The sequence below is a fragment of the Zonotrichia leucophrys genome, chromosome 10, assembly GCF_028769735.1.
Source record: "Zonotrichia leucophrys gambelii isolate GWCS_2022_RI chromosome 10, RI_Zleu_2.0, whole genome shotgun sequence".
NCBI classification, from domain to species: Eukaryota; Metazoa; Chordata; class Aves; order Passeriformes; family Passerellidae; genus Zonotrichia; species Zonotrichia leucophrys.
The window spans coordinates 15,935,595-15,952,589 of NC_088180.1; the positions used below are offsets into that span (position 1 = coordinate 15,935,595).

The 16,995-nt window shown below is 39.7% G+C and overlaps 1 long non-coding RNA gene across 1 annotated transcript in view; it reads left to right on the forward strand.

Moving 5' to 3' along the window:
• The window catches only part of LOC135452464 (uncharacterized), a 76,902-nt gene extending 60,552 nt beyond the window's left edge, over positions 1-16,350 (forward strand). Inside the window, exons 2-3 of the long non-coding RNA XR_010441617.1 lie at positions 14,766-14,889; positions 16,192-16,350. This is a non-coding gene — a long non-coding RNA (uncharacterized LOC135452464). The remainder of the gene's footprint in view (positions 1-14,765; positions 14,890-16,191) is intronic.
• The last annotated feature ends 645 nt before the right edge of the window (positions 16,351-16,995 follow it).

Consider the following 16,995-nt stretch of genomic DNA (forward strand, 5'->3'; position numbering starts at 1 on the left):
AAGGTAGCAGTCAGTGCAGAGAATTGGCTTTTCCCTCTCCAGAATCTTCACTTAGAAGCACTAAACACTGAGCATCCCAATAAATCTGTGAGAAAAAAAAAAATCTTATTTAAATTCTTTTAGATATAACATTTATTCTGCCCTCTGACTGGGTGCATTAATATTCTATGATCATGCACAGATAGCTGCATGGTAAATATATATTTGTACATTGAGCTGAAGTGAAGTTTTCATTAAGCTGATCACAGGCAAATTATTAGGCTTAGAAGCAGCTTTTTATGTCTCAGAGCAACATCTCTAAGTTCATGACTGGTATCAAGAGTCATTCACTTGAATGCTTGTAGGTGCAGGTTTTTTTCCTTCAGGAAGAGAGATTTATTACAAGATCCTGCTATTGAAACCTCAGTCAAGATTAGGTGTAAAGACAACACAGAATAGGTAAATAGCATCTCTGGTCCTCGCCATCAAAGGATGTGATAGAGTATTCTCAGATGGAACAGACAGCTCTGATATTGCATATTAGTGGAGTTAAAGATATATGAGGTATTGAAAATATTCATGCCTCTGCAGTGATGGAGAGGAGGCAGAAGCTTTTGGCTTGGATGTTTTAGATAATTAAGAGCAACAAAAGATTATGTTGGAAGCAGATTTGCTGCAGATAGATAGTACATTCTTACTAGAAAAATGGGATATCTCGTATAGTGGTCTGATGCGCCTTTTTTCTTCTCTCTTTCAAAAGGAAAGAGCACTTCTATCTTCTAACTGAATTGTAGGATGCATAATCAGACTCATGGCAAGTAATGAAATGATTTTTCCTCCTCTAATAATATTCCTTCCAGAATTTATCAGAATTTTGCAACAGTACTTGCAGTCTGAGATAACTTGCATAGATACATTCCAAAATTTGGATAAAAGAAATCTAATGTATCATGGAATTATTAAAGAGAGTGTGAGTGTATAAATTAATTTGACTACTGTTGAATAAAAGCACCTCATTTTATTGAACTTCCATCACCTTTTTCTAAATGGTAGTGAAGTGGTAATTAAGACAGGCTAATTATATATTATTGTAAAGTGTACATTTGTTATTAATTTTGTGATGTGCATGCTTTATTTTTTCTGTCTGCAGTTTTTTGCATAAACTCTCTGCTCTGGTTTACCTTTGGGGATAAAATGCTGGGGCTTGATGCTGGAGGCGTCTGCAAATGGGGATTATAAAAACTGCTTCCATAAATTGTAGAATGTCCTCTCTCCCTGCATTACATTTCCTTTCCTGGAAGGTGTTCACAGTTATGTCCCAGAGTGAAGCTTCCTGGCTGTGGTTTGAGGTACTTTGTTGGTCCTTTATTGGTCATTTGTTGGTCCTTCCTGGTTTGTGGTCCTTTATTGGTCCGTAGGGCCATGCTCTGCAGGTGTTGCACAATGTGTAGATGTGATCTTACTGGGTGCAAGCATCAGTGCCTCTCTGGGTAGAGAGCACCAAAGACATCCTGTGGAATAAGAAAAAAAACCTTTTTTTTTTTTTGGCCAAAACCTGCATGGAAAGCTCCAGCAAACATTGAGCACTGGAAGTTCCCAACTGGGCAAAACCAACTCTACACAATACAGACTCAGAAATGTGATGGGCTTCTTTTTGCTTTAAAATTACAGAGTGAAAATAAACTAAAATCCCAAACTAACATTCTGCAGGGTCTCCTGCACCTATAGATGTCTGCAAAGTCTTCTGTGCCATAGGAGACAGCTGTGTTCAGCTCTACATTCAAGGATAGGCTGAGATGTTTCCCAGAGGTTTCCAGTGATGAAGCCATGGCACTGTTACTTGTTGGTGACTGTCCTCACTCACAGCTGTGTCACCTTGGGCTGTGTTACAGACCTGTCCTTAGTGGAGTCCATTATTGATCTCTTAATGTAAAAATTATCAGTGTTTTTCCTGAGGAAATTCTCAGGAAGTGCCATTTCAGACCTAGCATGGGCCAAGTAGACAGGAAGATAAGTTAGACACAATTTCAATGTCGTAGTTAAGAATATGTAGCCTGGCTCTTTACATGATTGGTTGTTTAAGCACAGATAGAAAATTTTGATGTAATTTAGAAAGAAATTAGAGTTTATAACATTTCACACCATCTATACATAGGAAATGCAGACGTATCTTTTAGTGTTTACTTACTAAAGATGCAAATTGTTTGTCTAAATAATAAAATATTTAAGGTTGGAATTCATCTTTTTAATTAAAATTTTCCCAAGGCAAGTAAGATTACTGCAGCATGGAGAGATTTGCAGATCCTTGTGTAATGTGTTTTTTATAATGCTGATGGTGCCAGACAAAGTCAGTTATGTGCCACTCTTGTTGTCTGTTATTAATATTTTTGTATCAATGATGAGAAGAGCAGCAGCAATGATTGCAGTCGATGAGCCACAATAAATAGCAGCAAATGCATTCTAACCTCTGACTCTGTGACAAACAGCATGGGTACTATCTGCAGCTCTGGTTTTAATTTCAATGGCATCAAAGGGAAACTCAAGAGCTTCGGAAAATAACTCTGGCACCATGGCTTAGATGAAATAAAATCCTTACCCACAGACATAAATTACCATGGGAGTAAAAAGACTACACCAAAATGACAGAGTTTCATAATGCTCTTAAATCAAGAAATAGAGGACAGTGAGCACAGCTTCCAAATTACAACAGTCACACAGCTTGATGAGTGGCTTTTTTTTGGCACTAGCTAACCTAACAGGTTTCTTCAAGAAGTGGTACTTGGTGGCATGCACTCAGATTGTGTGGGGAAATTCAGCAGGATGGCACTCCTATTTCATGAGAATTAATTCTCAGCAGACATTAAAAAGGTATTTTCACAGTTCTGACTGCAGCGTTGCACTGCAGGCACACATGTTCTGTGAACAGGATGCTTTGTTGGACTTTCATTGCCACTGAACTCATTGAATTTGAAGCTGCATGTAATTACTTTAAGGCATAGTAAATTCTGCTCACCTTACTAGTGATGGCACTCCAAGAGCTACTGTATTTGCAATCAAAGCCAACATTGCAACAATCTGCAAGGTGCTGGTCAAAGCATTTTGCAGGGGGAGGCACACACATACATGTCTATGTGGTGTTGTTACAGCAGCTGCATAGAATTCTTTATTGGAATTACCAATATTTTTATGTGTAAAATCCTCATGTCTTATTCTCACCTCACTTTATGGGATTTTTTTTGTCTAAGGTAGGGGGCTTGACAAACTGAATTTTCTGTTCTGAGATTGACAGTACATTGGCATTCAGGCCAAGCTCTGATCACCAAGATGACCATCTCAGTTCAGACCAGACTTTCACATGCATTGAAGAAAAGAGGGAGAAAACCCACTTCTGACTGTATTATCCTGTATTAATACATGGTGACTGATGTTAATGAATCATGTTGGCCTCTAATGAAATCACTTCTTTATCACTGCAAGAGGAATGGGGCCAATTCCACTCTGGCATGGATCCTGTTTGTGGCACCTGTAGTGATGGTTCAGTCTGGCTTCCCATGAGAATCTAAAATTTCAGCACAGTTCTTGATTATCTTGAAATGCAGAGGCACAAGTGAGCTATTAATGTATTACTGTTGTTATTTGTCTGTTAGTTACCCACTGACGTTTTCAGAGCATCCATTTGAAAACTTCTGTGTACAATTCCTGCTGTGAAACAAACCAGAGTTCACTGGTGCTGCAGTCTCAAGTTGATCTACTCGAGGTTCTAAGAATCCAGTGGCTCAGAACAGATTTTCATTACTGCAGTGAGAAGTCCTTCTGTATCTCCTATCTCATTTCAGGGGTTTTTAAATGTCTGATAATCATAGAAATCAGTTTTCTGCCTGAGTCATAGAAATAGTGCTGGTTGCCAGACACACTTAAAAGGAAGTGACCACTGAACCCGATTTTTCAGTCTTAAGAAGGTTTTTTGGCAGGTTTTCAGTGCAGCTTCCACAGACTGAGTCTTCACACAGAGGAACAAAAACCTTATGTTTGAGTTCATCTTGTGGACTTTCAAGAAGTAAGGGGTTCTAGTACCATTTTTTAAAATTATCTCAAGGGGGGAAAAAAGTCTTTTGATATTTTTATTCCTTCAAAAAATTATTTCAAAAGAAGGATAAGAAAGGACAAAAGCAGAAAAAAATAAACCCGGTGTTCTTTTCTCTGGTGATAGAAGAGAATCCCGCTTTGACCACTGTACTTGAAAAAAAAGTTCCTCCTCAAAACATGGGGAAAAAAAGTGGACGTTTATTTTGAACTGTAGAAAAAATAGTTTTCTTTTGGAAAGTTAAAAGCATTTACCTTTGGAAAAATACTTGTCAAAGTCTGTAGGAGAAGGAAAAAAAAAAAGACAAAAGCCCATATCACTTCAGATTTTTGACTAGATCCTGAGATACAGGTGGTGTTTAGAAAGCACAGGTGAGGTGTGGGAGTATTTGAAAGCTCACCTTTGCTCTCCTGTAATAGTCTCTTGTTCCAAGCTGGAAGATGGCTCTAACTTCTACCAACATCAAATAGCACCTGGCCCATTCTGTCTATGCCTGCTGCTCCCCACAGGCCATCTGTGATCTGCATACCACCCTTTGCAATTATTGATACAGTGAGTAATTACTTCTGATGTTAGATATAGCTCCAACTTTCCATTAAAAGGAAAAGACACAGATGAGGTATCCTCTCTGGAATTCTTGGTGCCAGAAGTAGAAGTAACCTGGCAGGTCAGAAGGTGTCCAGGTTGACACATTCTGCATTCAGTCAAGAGACTTGACTTGTCCTCACTTCAGGCTCAGGACACCTTTTGTGAGAATGCTTTTGATCTAAAAGGCTGATGGAAAAAACCTGAGTGATCTGCATCCTCTGGTGCTTGTAACTTCGTGCTGTGCTGGTCAGCAGAATATGCCCTTCCAAAAAAACAAGGCAAAATCACAATTTATCTTCTGTAAGTAGGAATTCATGACTTCTTATAAATTTTCTTTCATAAACCTAGTGCTTGTGTGGAAATGTTTCAGGTAAACATATTTTTATATATATTTATAATACTCAGTCTTCCCTTGATTCTGTATAAGGCTGACTACTTGCTATATACTGGAGTAGGTCTTTAAGCCAATCCTGAGCTTTTCCTTTATTGTGTGAGGCAGTTAGAGAATTCCAGGCAGTATATCCTCCTAAAATATGTGACCCACACTGTCCAGAGATTTCAAACTTCATGAGTAATTTGTTTTAAGAACAAGTGAGTGCCATAGGGAGAATCCCTACCAAATCACATTGTGGAAGGTGAAGCCCAGAGGCTGCATTTACACTGTGTGCAGCACCAACCTGTAGATAAGAGGAAGAAAGGCCTGTCTGTTTTGGTTAGGTTTTGGAGCTTCCTCAGAGCTTTCTTTGCACTTCTGGCTCTGTAGGGCTGCACCGACAGTTTCCCTATAATTTTTGTGCCCTGCTACGGTGTTATGATCAACAAAACCCCCAGGGCTGCTGTTGTAAATTTTCCCAACACAGTTGTCCACAAATATATATGGAATTACAGGCACTATGAAATCCAGCTGGCATTCTCTGGCATTCATTACTTGCCTGAAAAAGAAACTAAGCATGAGGTGGTAGATCATGTCCACCTTCACTCTTGAGGTTTACTGGCTCAGGTTGCAGAGTGTTTTGTTAGAAAGACCAAGCAAATTCACAGGCCATACAGAACTTGAAGTTTGGCAGAGGAAAGTTCCCAAGCTTCAGACCAGCACAATAATATTTATATTCAGGAAAACAATGTTGAATCCCATGGATTCAATATGAGCAGCATAACAAAAGAACCGGTAGGGCATTTCATGAAATCTTTGCCTAGTCTGGTTTTTAAATGGTTGCAGGTTGTAAAGGTTCTAAAGAAAATCAATAGAGATTTGAAAAAGATAGAAAAGAAGGTATTTCTCTTTTGGTCAGAATATTTGCTTTGATTTTAGCACAAAATTAACCTTGAGAAATCTCCATATTTATGTCATGCTAAATATTTAAGGAAGGAGAGACTGCAATTGCTGTTGACTGTCTCTGGGAGAGGATGGTTTGATGTGTTTTGTAAATGACTGGGTAAAACAGGTTCTGCTCCAGCAATCTTGGTTCTTCCAGGTCCAAACTGGCCCAGTTCCTTAGCACCCAGAACTGTGGGGTGGGAGGGGATCATATGTTTGATTTTCACTCCTTTCATTAGTGATACAGTTCATGCTGCAGACTAACCTGGGGGTATGGCATGTAATAAATGAGCACATACAATGGTGATTTAATTACACATAGCCCTTTCCACTCAGCTACACACCTCATTCCGTGGTCTTACACTGACTCCAAAGGCAGAATTCATTATCTGATTGGTCAATGTGCTGCTCTGGGCCCATTGCTTACTTAGCAGAATAGATGCGAGTTAAAAGGAGGATGAGGGGCTATTTCTATGTGGGCTGGGTTTTTATTATTTTAAAATTTAAATAAGAGTCTGAATCACCATAATATAAAGAGACCAAAATCAAACAACCATGGTTCATTCCTGTGCTTTGATTTTTATACCCATGCATGCTTAAAAAAAAGAAAAAAAGGAAAACTAAACATGTGTGCTGCCTTTTAATAAAGATCATATTAAAAATTCAATAAATAGCAATATCTCTGATCTCTTAACAAAAGCGTCTGGTGTACAGGAAATTAAATGAAAAAAAAACTTGTTAATCCTTTTTGATTTCTGTACATGGTAGCTGGAAGCAGAATTCTTTAACTCGCAGGATTCTCTTTTTGTCCTCCCTCTTTTACATTTCTTCTCCTTTTTTATTTCTTTTTTTTTTTCCTTTTTTTTTTTAATCTTCTCCAGCACAAACGTTGTCTGGGTAACCTCGGTGTAAATGCAGTCTGTTTCTCTGATACATTTAAAAAATAAATAATAAAAGAATAATAATAATAGTAAGGAAAAAAAAAGAAAAAAAGCTGTCGTGTCATTGTCTCATCCCTGTGGCCTTGCTGTGAGGGATCTGTCTCGAACCAGGTGATAACCTGATAGACTTTATCTTGTCTTTTCTGGGCCTCCCTGAAGCCTGCCAACACTTCGGCTGGCTGTTAGGCATTTTAAATATCCCCCATGAGCCCTAACCTTACCCCTTTTCTCTTCTTGTCATCTGGAATGTCTCAGAGCTGTCAGAGGCTTGTTGCTTATTGATGTTTCCGTGTGTTTTATGTCTTTTCTGAGATATGACAGCCCCTGACACAGTGCTGATTTCAATCAGCCGGCTTCTGGAGAGGCCTAAGATTTTGTCCTCGCGCGGTCCCAGCCGCCAGCGCACTTCAGAGGCCTCCATCTAATGAAAATGTTTCAGCAGGCGGAATAAAGGCCCGCTGCTCAACAAACAGCAGCTGATGAATTCACAAGACCAAAAAAAAAAAAAAGAAGAAAAAAAAAAAAAGAAGAAGAGGAGGAAACCCTCCTCCCCCCCCCGCCCCAACCCCTCTGCCTTTGTTATAAGAAAAGCAAGAGGAGAGAGTGACCTCCCGAGCCAAAGGTTTTGACACTGAATCAAATCCCTTTAGGCCTGAACTGGCAGGCTGAGCCCAGCATTGGATTACTTTATCACATCTTAGAGTGACGCTTGTATGTACCTCAGGACACCCTACGTGTAAAGAGTGGATATTTTACCCCCCTTGCTTATTAAGTCAAGTCTCAGTGTCTGGTGGGAAGGGAAGGTCTATCTGACAGAGCACCAGGAGGGGAAGGAAGCACATCCTCGCTGAAAGCAGGCAGGGAGATGATTTGCATGGAGAAACCTTTTTGAAAGCAAGCAGGTCGTGGGCTTGGCTTGAAGTCACTGTAAGGGAACAGATATTTTTATTCACGATCAGCTGAAAAAGAGAACGAGCTTTGAGGCAACGTAGAGCATTTGCTTTGTGGGTTTTGGTCAGCTCTTTGAGCAGCATGGAGCCACCTGCCCACCCTGGCTGCTCCCACCTGCTGTTTGTACTGCCTTTGTCACCCAGCCTTGGGTACCGGTGCTGCTCCTCATGGCTCTTTTCTGCACCTCTGATGGGGGAGCTGCCAAGGCAACTGATCCTCCACCTCCACCTGGAGGAGCCTCTTGTAGGGTTCCCTTGCATCATCACAGGCAGCCTTATTCCTCTCAAGGCATTATCTGAAGCCCCATAGATTCCCTAATCCCCCCATTTCAGCTGAAATTACGCTCCTGTGAGGCATCATTGTTACCCGGGCTCTGGGGTGTGCATCAGGAGTCAGCCCTGCCGTGCAAGGTGCAGCAGGAAAGTGCAGCAGCTGCAGCAGCACCCTGAGTTCCTGATGCCAGAGCTGTGGTCATTTCCTCCAGGATGTACAGCTCATGTTATGCACTTTATCTATGTAATGAAGCCCAGTGGTTTTTTTTTTGTTTGTTTTTAGAGGGATTTTACCTATCTGAGCCTGGGCTGTGGGATTAGGTTCATCAGCGGGTGAGATGTGTCAAGGTGCATGTTTACTTCTTTATTTATGTGAGTTTGGTTGGGTTTCTTGCTGTTTGTTTTTGCAAGGAGGAAAAACAATCTTTCCCTGTTCATCTAACTAACTAAATAAACACAGCCCACCCCACTTTTGAACAACATCAGTGAAATTCATATCTGCAGTGACTCAGATGGTTTTGTTAATAATAGAGCTCCCAGTGTAGCCTGATTCTGTCCTTCGGATGGGAGACTTTAATCCTGAGTCTTATTTTTCACAGCATTCAGCTACTGGTTTTTGAGCAACAAATTACATCCATGCCTCCAAGCCAAACAAGGAGTGAAAATTTCTATTTAAAAAAATGTGGAAATAATACTGTCTATCTACCTACAGTTCAATTCCATTTTTAAAGTGCTTTGATATTTTTAACAATATTAATATAATAACAGCAGCATGTGCCTATTGGATTAGTCTGTATTTTATAACTTGGTATCCAATTTCTCCCTTGTTTCCTGCAGGACTGTCACTATTAATTTCTACTCCCATTTTTTCCGTCAGTGTGAACATTGTCATTGGACTATTGTTTGTAAGTGATAAGCAGCCCCTAGTATTATTATTATTTCACTCCTGCTTGTTGAGCATCAACAAATCTACCAAAAATATTAAAAATTTGGTGGAAGTTTAACCCTGTCTTTGCCAGATGTTCCCCTTTTCTTCAGCTCAAAGGAGCATACTTGCTACTGTATTATCCAAGAATGAAAAAATAGGAAACTAGTAGAAAGGCAATCTGTCACACAGGAAAAAAAAAATACCTCAGGGGGTAAAGAATGCCTTCACAGTATGGCTTTAAGGTTTTAATTTATATTGGTCCTGACTCATGACACAGGCAGAGCAAGCTCAGGCCTGGGAGTCAGGGCTCCCACTGACCCTTGCATAGACTGGTGGGGAGAGAGATGTCAGCTGAAAACTCCCAGGGATCACGGGGCTGCCAAGCGCTTTGGAAATGACTGCCAATTTGGCCTAGTCTCAGCTGAACACATGCCCAAGAGGGAGGGAATGCCAGTAATAAAGCAGTTTAGAGGGGAAGGATATTTCTTTTGAGCTCCCAAACCTTCCCAGCCTTTTTCTGTGACAATATGGTTTGTATCCGTGGGTGCTCTCTCAGACATACCTGCATGCACGTGTGTGCACTCACCTTCAAAACTAAACACAGCCTGCAAAGTAATCCGTGAGGCTGGTGCCCTTTCTATGCTCGCTATGCAGCCAATCAACTCATATTTAATTTCAGAAGATAACAACAATAAAAGTGAGTGAATTCCAAAACACTTAAAAAATCCCTGCAGGCATTTATGGTGCAGAACAGGTGAATACCAAAGACACCAGCAAGCCCCATCCTGTGAAATTTAGGTAAAAAAAGTTCTGATTTTTCAATAATGGGAGACAGTGTAAAATTGTAAAAAGATACGACTTTGTTAAAAAGTTGTAAAACATGCAATTTTGTTAATAAGTTGTATCTTTGTGGACAAATTTTTTCAAAATTAAGGAAAGATTTCCGGGTTTTGGGGTTTTTTTCCCACTCTTGCCTATAACATCTAAAAGTATAGAGCAGATGGGGTGCTCCTGTTTGTGTGAGCTGTTGCAAGAGAAACACAATTTTAAACTTGGTTGTCCTAAAATCAGTTTTTTTTCTGTTTTATTATATTCCATTGTGATGTTTCAAGGTTAAGAAAGGAGGAGGGAAAAAAAGCTTTATTGGATTGATAAAAATGTGAATTACTGTGCAGTTCATTCAAGCTTTTTGCTATTTGTTTTACTCAGGTTAGTGCCACTGGAGTAAATAGTTTTGCTCATTTAAGTAAAGTCTGCAAGATGAAGCTTTATATGAAGATGTGTAAAAGAGAATTGGGGGAAGAGTGAGGAGGAAAAAACACCAACAGTATTATTTATGTCCCAGAGCAGTGCATGAAGTGTGCCAGAAATAAAAACTATTTGGTGCATGTAACATGACAGTTAAGAATACCTAGATGAAAAAAAAAAGCAACAAACAAAGCATTGCTTGGCAAGCACATTCATCTGCTGCAGCATCTGCCTCCAATATGCTTTATACTTGCATAGATGCATTTGGGAACTGAAAGGTAACAAGAATTTATCAAAGGATTAGCAAGCACTGATGCTGCCATTCACAACTGTTACAAATATAAATTGTCATAATCATATCACCCGTTCCTCAGTTTAATTTTTTTGCCAGGATGTCTTTTGTCTGAAATGCCAAAATGTAATCTGGAACTGGATGGATGCTGACACAGCTGAAATATTTTGCATTAGTCACTATGTAAAATGCTTCCAGAAGTATGGGGTTTTTTGTATGTGTGACTGTACTGGAATAGAAACTTAACAAAGATGATAATACCTCCATCACTTCTTTCTCTTTAACTCCATTAAAGAGTTAGGGTTTCTCTTTGAAGGTTTTTGAAAAGTGCTATTAAATGCTGGGACCTGCAGTCCCACAGTTACAGGTTGATATCTTGCTTCTATTAAAATGAAATACTGTATTAAAATCAACACAGCTCTGGATCTGGAATTAGGTTTTCCTCTTCAGCACAAATCAGGACAAGAGAAATGTTACACAGTTGTGGCTTTTCCATGTCAGGAACACGCATAAATTCCTTTATATTCCTTTATTTTGAATGAAAAGTATTCAGAATTATTTAATCTCTTAAGTTTGGGCCTTCATCCAGGAGACTTTGGGTCAGATCTTTGCTATGGCTTGATTTATTTCATTTTGTATGCACTAGAGAAAGTTTAAACCTCAGGTGGCAAAGTAGTAAAGTATGAAACTCTGAAACAGAATCTGCTATGAGGAAAATGAATGAATGTTCTGCTGCCCTTTGCTCACTGGGACTTTCTAGTGGAGGTAAGGAGTCACAGTTTAGCTCAATCTGCATGATGAATTATGTGTGTTTGATGAACATGCTACTTTTAATTGTATGTCTTACAGTGTTAGTAACTTATCTTACACAGGGAGTGCCTGCCAAGTGGAGTTGGTTTCTTGGAGGAAGAACAAAAGACAAGTAAAGAGAAATGAAAACAAAGTTTACCTACTTTTTATTTTTTCAGTAACATTAATGTGCTGGATATTTTCCAAACATGAAGAAAGCACAGTTGTGTCCACATGAGTTCACAACACCCAGACAGTGAGCTGGGGAGAGCAGTACAATAACATTAAAGGAGCAATGTGACAGCCAGAAGACAGAGATGGAGAATTTTAGATATATTTGTGAGCAGGGAAAAAAGATGTCCAGTGAGTGAGCAGCAGTGATCCATTGTTGTACTAAATGGAAGGAAATAGAAAGAAAGGGAAAAGTGAAAAGGGGAGGGGGGAAGAGAGGAGAGGTGAATTCTAGGGACATCAGATAGATATGTTTATTTTTGCATTTACACATTAATTACATAGTCTGTGTTCAGATGATAGAACAGATCGGGTTCTGAAATAATGCAGACTTGGACAAAGACACTGACAGAGGTAAATGGGAAAAGCTGGGAGCCATAGAGCAGGACCTTATTCTCCAGGCCTCACCTATGTCTCATTTGCTGCTTCTAACACCATCGAAAGACCTCTGAGCACTATGATACTGTTATTAATAATAGCTGCATCATGATTTCTGCTCAGCAGTAACAGCCTTAGGCAGTGCCTGCTCAGTGATCTGTGAGCAGCCACTCTCCACCTCCCTGGATGCCAACACCAGGACGTTCTCAGCTCCTCTCTTGTTTCATTTGTTCCCTTGTCCACACCTCTGATCACTCGCAGCAAGGTCTTCTCTTATCCTGCTACTGAAGTTCTTGAATTTATTTCAAGTAATGTTGCTTTTCTCCCCAGGCTTTTTTTTTTTTTCAGTAGGACCGGTGCATGTTGTGGGCAGACAGAAAGTTTCATAAGGAGAGATCAAAACTGCTCCACAGTCCAGTGTCTTTGCAGCAGGAAAGATGTGGTTGTGGTTAGACAAAAATGTGCAGTGGCAGGTCTTGGGCAGGGATGAGATAAATGAACCCCCTGTGTGCCCAGCAGAACCTGTGGCTTGCCCTGTGACCCAGAGGACTCATTTCTAGTGAAAAATTAATAGTTTTCTGAAACAAAATTTCTTTGTGTAGTTTAATATGTGATGTTATGAATAAAACAAGAAAGGCAAAGACTTTGACAAAATAATCTGTAGGAATTTACAGAAACTTCTCCTAAGTGCTGAAGTGATTTATTTTATTGAAGAGGAATGTGGATTTTTGTGTGATCAAAGCTAACTTTCAACAATACCACATGAGGATGGAAAGGTGGTTATCAGTCAGTAATTATTAGCAATATTTGCTGCGTGTGCTGGTTTGCTGAGGAAAATCCAGAGTGTTTTTCTTCAGTGTTTTGTTGTTAGGTGGTGCATTGATGAGCAGAGGAATGAAGCACTTCTCATTGCTGTTTTGTCAGTTAGGAAGAGCAGCTGCAGAAGAGAATACTCATTTCTTTTACCATATTCATCACCTTACTATCCAAGTACCCTCCAGTAGTACATTAAGCATGACTAACATCTGTTCTGTGTTTGTTTTCTCACCTCCTCTCCAAAGGGAGTGTACATAAAATGAACTGTTCTGGTTTGTTTTGATATATATGTTACACTGCTAAATGTTTATGTCAGAAGAGTAAGTCAGAGAAATCCTTTCTGAACTTAGAGCACTGGCTCTCTATAAAGTTACCTCTAAGTCGTGGAGATCTGGTGGCTTTTCTTCTCTTCTCCATGCACTCAGAGTGGCCAGAGGAACTTATACAGGCTATTCAGTTGGATTTTTCTTTTTTTCAATGGGGGAAAGAGTGGTAAAGAGAAAACATTTTTCTCTTTCAAATACACAGTATGATAGTTTGACCAAAACCACATTTTGCACCACTGACATCATGTCTTTGCATCTTAAATGATATGGGTCACTGGTGACCCTAGTGATCTATTAAAATGATGTACCTAAGAAAGATATTTGAAAGCCAAATGTATCAGTGGCAATGTGCAACCAATCTGTCAGTGCAGTGGTGATGTAACTTGGCATTATCCCCTATCAATGAGCTGCAGAAACATATCTGGTACTTGAGTCTTTGGGGAAAGATCAATATGGTCAGCCCACATATCAGCCAGGAACATTTAGAAGAAGCAATAAAGAGAGTAATATAAAGATATTTTGTGCATATGATGAAAAAGGTGGTGCCATTTATCCCTTGGAGAGTATAAAAATGGTCATTGTAGAAATGAGATGCTGAATCAGCCCAAAAGAGCTATCACTTCCATTAATATTGAATTGGTTTAGGATGGGAATTTTGAATAGTAGTAAAAGGACAGGACAGTTGCATGTTTGTCTTTAAGTAGAAGCCTTCGATCAGTTAATGAGTAGGGTTGTTGGAATTGTTTGACAATTGTATTTATTTGTTCAAGATTTATGGGTGTTTTTCTTTAGAGACTGGGTGCAGACAGTGTGAGCATGGCTGCATTTCTGCAGTTGTCCTTCCTGAATGTATTTAGTAGCAAGGAGCTCCCGAAGCAGCCCGTGGTTGCCTATGGTCCCTCACTGTCCTGCTTCCATGGTTAACACTTTCTCAAAAGGTTTCAGTGTTGCCTAGGTTGTACAGCAGATTTGTTATGTCAGATTCTAGCTGACCACCCACCCTAAATCATAAAATTAGTAAATTTTTGTACCATTGGTAGTCCTGTGTCTCTGTAGTTCTAAAGAACAGCCTTTTCAGTGTGATGAATGTAAACTTTCTGAACAGGAGCACCTCTGTATCCACTCTTCAGGCTGGCAGGGCAGAAAATACTGACCAGCACAGCCGTGTCAGCCAGTGCAGAAATGTCCTTCCACCTTCCCCAGATTGGGACAGACCTGTCATTTCTTACCTCTGGACTATGGATTGGCAGCATCTCAGCTCTAAAGCACACATTGAGAATCAACATTTGGAAAAGTGCTTGCCTTCTTTGGGTAATGGTAAAAATTTTGCACTTAAGCTTAATAAAAGAGAATCTCTTCCAACATGACATAGTAGGAGGAATGCAAATCCTCTCTGGTGTCACATAGCTACAAGGAGCAGAGTTTCCCCAGGACTCAGAGAGAAGCCTGCCATATCAATGTCTGCCTAGCAACTGAAAGGTGACACGTGGAGCCTCCTTTTCAACTCATTTCCTCTTGATGAGAGGAAGGGATCCTCCTGCGAGTTATTACCTGAAATAATACCATATGGTAAAATGTAAACAACATCTGCATATTCATGTAATAATTTCATCTGTTTAATTAGTTCCAGCAAAGCAGTTTACCCTCTGAGGCCCTTGCTGTCAGCTCCAAGCTCATACATCCATGCCCTGCTGTCGAGCCTGACAGCCATCTATTGTTCATTCACTGCTTCCACCTCGCCACTTAATGTAAGTGAATCTTCTGAGGGGTGGAAAGCCTGTCCCCATTGATCCAGATGTAAGGGCTGGGGGGAGGAGAGTAAATATCTGTCAGCCTGGAATATGGATACTAAGAGCAAACTTGACAGATCAGGTGGCTTTGTGGGTTTTTTTGAGGAGAGGGAGGGCGGGCTGGCTCTAGGTTTGAGTGTTGATCTGGACTGCAGACTTTGTACAGTTGTCCAGCCTTTGCTCTCAGGACAAGGCACTTCCAAACGTGGTGAATTCAGCAGAGGAGTAGCAGCTTTTCAGTCAGCTGTGTTTCAGTGCCAGAGTAATGACAAGCATGCCTACTGGTGCAGCAAAACACAGGGCCCTGGAGGGCTGTGTGGATTGGCCAAGCAGGTTTTCGGAAATGCACGTCAACAAACGCTGCTCAGGACAAACTGAAAATGTAAAAGCATTAAGTCTGACTGGAAAGGTCCCTGGAATATATTTCTAGAGTCTCCTGGCTCATGTAAATAAATTATATTGTGGGTCACATGTAACAATAAGCTGTTCAGCTCACCTTCAAAAGGAAACACATTATGGGAATATAAACACTGTGTGGTAATCTTACACCTAAGTAGGGGAAAGTACTGCAGTTTGATGTGGCAAAGTCAATATCATAATAAGGTGCTACTAATAATGCCTGCTGCTTATATGGCCTTTCACAGATTTGAGCAAACATTAACTGATTAGTCCTCCAAACACCCTGATAAAAAGAAGTAAGAATTATTGCCTTGTTGTAAAAATAATCTGTATCTTATCACACACCCATCACCATGGTATCTACACAAACAAGTGTCTGGCAGACAGTATTTCCATTGCCTTATGATGCACAGAGGTGAGATTGCAAGGTGTAGACACAGCTAGAGAGATTTATCATCTGCTTTCCTGAATGATGATCATAACTATATTAATAACATTATCCTTTTCAGAAGATTTTCAGACCTTGTGGCTAGTCGCTCAGAAAGGAGAGATGTCCCATGTGTCTGTGATCTTTCCTCATAGAAATGTCCCTGTCTGCATATAAGGGAAGGAAATGTTTCTGAACTATCCAGGGTCCAGATACTGCTAAAAATCAGAGGAAAATTACAGTGTACCTAGATAGGTACATTGCACTGGAATAGTTTATCCTCATTCTGTGTTCACAAGTGATTCTGAATGTGCATCTTGGATCTTTGGATCTTTTTAATATTATGCAGTGAACTCATTTAGCTGTAGTGATTAATGTGTTCATCTGAATCATACTGTTACTGAAAGAGGTAAAGAGGTCTTTCTTGGTTACAGAAAGAAGACTGGAACCACCAGAAACCACCTGCATGCTGTCAGCTGGAGTGCTTCAGGTTTCCTTCTTAGCAGCTTGGAACAGTGTTAGAATTATTCCTTTAATGCTCTTAATCTGACCCATAAAATAGCAGTTCACAGAAGGCAGAAACCCAAAGCCTTTTTAAGGTGAGTTATGTCAAAGTCTCCATGACCAGATAATATCAGAAAAGGGTGACAAACATTCCACTTGCAGAATTATCCATAAGAGAATTCTAACTTCTGTATAATGTTACTTGTGTTGTGGGCACACTGTACAGAAATTGTAGTTTCCTCCTGACTATTTCATGCAGTAAACTGAAATAACCTTTAGATCACGGAAGTTAGAACAGATTACCTTTATGAAGCTAATGAGTAACTGCTCTAATTGTTACCTTGCACACAGTTATAGAATGTTTTCATACACACTGTGGTATAAAAATTAATGTCTGGAAGCTCTTTGAAAAGCTAATTTGTCATAAATTAAAATAATAGTAATTTAATTACAACAATAAAATGACATTGAATTAATAATGAACTTTACAAAATAATATTGGATATAAGAAGAAATTAATAATGTATTCATGATAGGTTCATCAGGCTAAAAAATAAAACTCTAAATGAAGTTCTTTTTCTCTGGAAAGAATGGATGCCTTTTACCTAGGAAATGGGTAAGTTGTGCTTCCCCATCAATATGAATCCAAATCTATATGAAAAACTTTTAAGGTTGAGAGATTCTTCTTGTCTTGGTGTCCATTTTATAATGCTGTGTGCTGAAACAGACAGGAA